This window comes from Dasypus novemcinctus, chromosome 11, assembly GCF_030445035.2.
Source record: "Dasypus novemcinctus isolate mDasNov1 chromosome 11, mDasNov1.1.hap2, whole genome shotgun sequence".
Taxonomy (NCBI): domain Eukaryota; kingdom Metazoa; phylum Chordata; class Mammalia; order Cingulata; family Dasypodidae; genus Dasypus; species Dasypus novemcinctus.
Genome location: NC_080683.1, coordinates 34,031,698 through 34,036,766, shown reverse-complemented (window position 1 = coordinate 34,036,766; position 5,069 = coordinate 34,031,698). Strand labels below are relative to the sequence as shown.

Here is a 5,069-nt window from a genome sequence, read left to right as displayed (position 1 = left end):
GTTACTATGACCAACATGTTCTATTTTGTGGAAACTGTTCAATTAACTTGTCCTAGGCTAATAAATTAAATGTAGCCTAAGCTCCCATAACAGCTGCTGGAGGGAGGGGCAGTCTGGCAACACATTTACTGAGAGAACTTTGAACTTATTAGCCTCTATACTCAATGCAGAGATAAGTTTGCCCTGCTTTAGGGAAGCTATGCATTGCCCACATTTATTAAATAGATATTTTGGGAAGTTTGACAGTGCTTGGTTAGGAAAGAGAAGGTGAGGTGTAATGTAAGAGTTAAAAGAACAGAAAACGATGCTAAAGCACTAGACACTAATTTGGAGTTGAAATAGGATGACAATAGAACACACATGAATCTTTATTATGAGTCCATACTAGCACATGACTTTTGCAGAAATTTATTTCATAGGCAATTTACCAGGAACACATCTATTGTAATTACCATGCCCAGGCAGTTCTTGATTATGATAGGTTAAAAGACTCTAACTGTCCTTCTGTCTTCTGCCCATTCAAATTTAATGAAAATAACTGGCCTAGATTTGCTTAAATAAGAGGAAGTCATTCTCACATTCACTGTTTCAGTGGAGGGTTTGAAAGGATTCTGAAAGAGTTTACTAACCACCTTTGAACTTCCTTTAGAATTCTGCTTTGGTGTGTTTTGAGGAAAAAACCTAGGGTCTCCCAGCTTAGGTAAGAATTAGTAGAACCAGAAAACTGACTTTAAGGCGCCCAGCCTTGAAATGGGTTTGGCAGGCCTGGGTCTTAGTGAACTTTCAATTTCTAGCCAGGAACACTTCCTCAGCAAAGAGGAAGGTCCTTCCCAGGCAGACGACAAGGTCCCTAACTCTGATTGGAGTACGATTAAAGAGTAAGGCTCAGTAAATGGAGGAAAGGATTTTCTTTCCCTATATCTTGCTTAGTAGAAATGATGGGGATGTGTACCTAATCACAATGTCTGCAGCAATCTTGTAAAAAATTATTCATTTGCTTAGGGAGGTAGATACCATGTCTTCTTATTTAGCAACTGGCCTTCCTTCTTCCCTTACACTTCACCTACCCTCCTCATCCATAGACTACCAGTGAAAAAGGATGGAAGGAAGCACAATTATTGTCGAACTGGAAGTGAGACAGAAGCAGCATACACTTCTTGCATCAATGAACTAGTATCCTCAGGCAGCTGTGTAAAGATTTCAAACCAAATATTTTACTTTTGATTGAACCTTCTGCACATGCCTTTAAATATTTTCTTTTCTTATATAACAGTGAATTCAATAAAGCACCATTTTATGGTTTTTCACTGCAGTAAGATCCAGATGGCCAGTCTAACAACAAAAAGTATTTTAGGACAGATGGCATTTTCTCAATTATTTTTATATTTTAAAATTAAAATATAGACAATTATCTTTTGAATTAAAGGGAAATATTATTCCTGGATATTTAGAAAAACTTGTAATATAACTTTAAATTGTACACATATGGCAAATAGAGTTTTCATTTAAACAGAATGTAATTCTTGAATATGCTATTGGAATATTTTTTATAGCAAGAGGATTCATTTAGGTAAGTGAAAATGTTCTATGAATTGATTTTATGATCCATTTCCATTCCTGAAATGGTTGTATTTAAAAAATAATACAAAGATACGAGTTTTGGTTTAGTAATATGTCAAACTTATTTAATGATCCTTAGCAAAATATTAAATATAATTTTGCCTACTGTAGTATCTGCTACATTTATTTGCTTTTTCCTGTCAGTTCAAAATCAGAAGACAGAATTCATCTTTGAATGACTTCCTAAGAAGTTTCTTTCATCAATATAAAGTAAGAAATGATTTGGTTTGTTCAAAGTTTGTCAAGATTTATTATTCTTTGAATTTCTTTGATCAATTCACTTGCTTTCTTTGTTGCGGAAGATTAGTAACAATGTTTCTGGATAATAGAATGATTTTGAACAATAACAACAGCAATGAAAATTTACACCCCAGATCACATGTATTCTTATATTTCTCTAGACATTATTGAGAAAAGAAAGAGGTAGAGGGCTTATCAGTCAGAGAAGATGAGGAGAGATGGATTTCCCTCCCTCCCTCCTTCTGTTCCTCCCTTCCTCCCTTCCTCCCTCCCTTCCTTCCTTTTAAAAAAAATTTCCCCTAGGATTTCCCTTTATGATGAAAGCTGGCCATGGCTTACTGCTCATCAAAGCATAGAGCAGAGGAATGAGCCCTGCCTTTTACTAGCTGTGGCATGCTGGGCAAATTACCTAGCAGTCCTGAACCTCTCTTTTCTCACTTGCCAAAAACAGGATACTTCTTAACTCCTAGAGTAATTATGACAATTAAGCTAAATGATAGGGAAGCGGACTTGGCCCAGTGGTTAGGGCATCCATCTACCACATGGGAGGTGTGCAGTTCAAACCCCGGGCCTCCTTGACCCGTGTGTAGCTGGGCCATGCGCAGTGCTGATGCGTCCAAGGAGTGTCCGGTCACGCTGGGGTGTCCCCCGTGTGGGGGAGCCCCACGTGCAAGGAGTGCACCCCATAAGGAGAGCCACGCAGTGTGAAAGAAAGTGCAGCCTGTCTAAGAATGGCACCGCACACATGGAGAGCTGACACAACAAGATGATGCAACAAAAAGAAACATAGATTCCCATGCCACTGACAACAACAGAAGCAGACAGAGATGACGCAGCAAATAGAGACAGAGCAGACAACTGGGGCAGGGGGGAAGGGGAGAGAAATAAATAAATAAATCTTTAAAAAAAAAGCTAACTGATATAATATATCTCGAGCACTTAGCACATTAGTAGGCATTATTATCATTTTTGATAAATGGCATATATTCTCAATATCAAGTGTCCAAACCTATGCCTAAGGAAAAATTAGTCTCATTCCTTAGGTTATCCTTCAGAAAAGCAGCTGGATATTATTAATATGGAATAGCTTTTCTGATGCACAGTTTTGGCTAGCTGATCACAAAATTTTAGGATTATAAAAGTAGTTAATTAGAATTTATAAATTCAATGCCTTCAAAGCCAGTAGATGGAGAGAAAAAAAAAAAACAAAAAAAAAACCAGGTGTTTTTCAGGCCTTTCTATCTTCTCCAACACAGAAAATAACTAAATGTATTATTGGTAACTGTCTTGGTTGACCACAGACTCCCAATGCAATATACCAGAAATGTAATTGAAATGGGGATTGATTAGAGGGAAAAGCTTACAGTTCCAAGGCTGTGAAAATGGCCAGATCAGGGCATTATCAGAAATGCTTTCTCACCAAAGGTCCGCTGCTAGCAGACCCTGGAGTCCTGCCACTCCATTGTGGCAAGGCAAGATGGCAGGTCTGCCAGGTTCTCTGTTTTCTCCTCGAGTTCAGCTGTGGGTGATCAGGCATCTCTTCCTGGGCCATGTCTTCTTGAGCCTTTTGGGGCTTCTCTGTCTTTCTGTAGCTGTTGGTGAGCCTGGAATCTGCGCTCTCTCATAGATCAAAATGGCAGAACTCACTTTTCTGTGTCTTTTTCTTTCTGTGTTCTCAGTTTATATAAGACCTTGTAAAAGGGCAGAGACCTAACCTGGGTCATGCCTCACTTATTTAGTCCAAACAAAAGATCCAAGTCAATCTAATCAAAGGCCCTTAACTGTCTCACCCCACTGCCCAAGATGCTGAAAGGAGAGAAGGCCAAGGGGAAAAAGATGGTCCTGGCCCCTGCTGTCTTGAAAAAGCAGGAGGCCAAGAAGGTGGTAAATTCCTTGTTTGAGAAAAGACCCGAGAACTTTGACACTGGACAGGACATCCAACCCAAAAGGGACCTCACTCGCTTTGTCAAATGATCCCACTACATCCGGCTGCAGCGGCAAAGGGTGATCCTCTACAAGCAGCTGAAAGTGCCCTCCACCATCGACCAGTTCACCCAGGCCTTGGACCACCAAACAGCCATGCAGCTGCTCAAGCTGGCCCAAGAGTGCAGTCAGGAACAAAACAGAAGAAGCAGAGGCTGCTGGCCTGACTGAAAAGAAAGCTGCTGGCCAAGGGGACATCCCCACCAAGAGGCCGCCTGTGCATTGAGCAGGGTGAACACTGTCACCAATTTGGTGGAAAAGAAGAAGGCCCAGCTGGTGGTGATTGCTCAAGACGTGGATCCAGTCGAGCTGGTTGTCTTCCTGCCTGCCTTATGTTGTAAAATGAGGGTCCCCTACTGCATCATCAAGGAAAGGCCAGGCTGCGACAGCTCATCCACAGAGAGACCTTCACCACTGTTGCCTTCATGCAGGTCAACTTGGAAGACAAAGGACACTAACTAAGGTGGTGGAAGCTGTTAGAGCCAATTACAATGACAGATATGATGAGATCCACTGTCTCTGGGGAGGCAATGTCCTGGGCCCCAAGTCCGTGGCTCACATTGCCAAGCTGGAGAAGACAAAGGCTTAAAGAACTTGCCACTAAACTGGGCTAAGTGCACCCAGCTGGCTTTTCTGTACATAAAAATAAAAGTTCTTCTTCAAAAAACACACAAAAAGGAAAGTGGTTGTGGCACAACTGATAAAAAAGCACAGCTCACCCAGGAGTGGCACTGCATACACAGAGAGCTGACACACAGAGAGGTGACACAGCAAGATGACACAACCAAAAAAGTGACAGTTTCCCAGTGCCACATGACAAGAATGCAAGTGGACACAGGAGAACATATAGCAGATGGACACAGAGAGGAGACGTTGGTCGGGGAGGGGGGGGGAGGGAAGGGGAGAGAAATAAAACAAATCTTAAAAAAAACACACACACACACACAAAAAAAACAAAACACAAACAGAACAAAAAAAAAAGGCCTTTAACTGAATTTAAGGCAATCAAAGGGACCCACATCCACAGGAATGGATTTGTTCAAGAACAATCTTTTCTGGGATTCACAAAGTTCAAACGGTCAAACTGTCCCAGCCTGAAAAAGTCAACTAGCAGAAAACATCATAGAAACAGACCAGACTATCTTATGGCATTTGTATGCAGTCTTTGTAATTTACAAAGTTACATAATTTTTGCTTCTGTAACTCATGCTTCTATTAATCCCTCC

General features: G+C 41.0%; 1 pseudogene; it reads left to right on the top strand.

Annotated features, from left to right (window-relative positions):
- The first annotated feature begins 1,842 nt into the window (after positions 1 to 1,842).
- On the top strand, positions 1,843 to 4,710 carry LOC131280398 (large ribosomal subunit protein eL8 pseudogene; annotated as a pseudogene).
- The last annotated feature ends 359 nt before the right edge of the window (positions 4,711 to 5,069 follow it).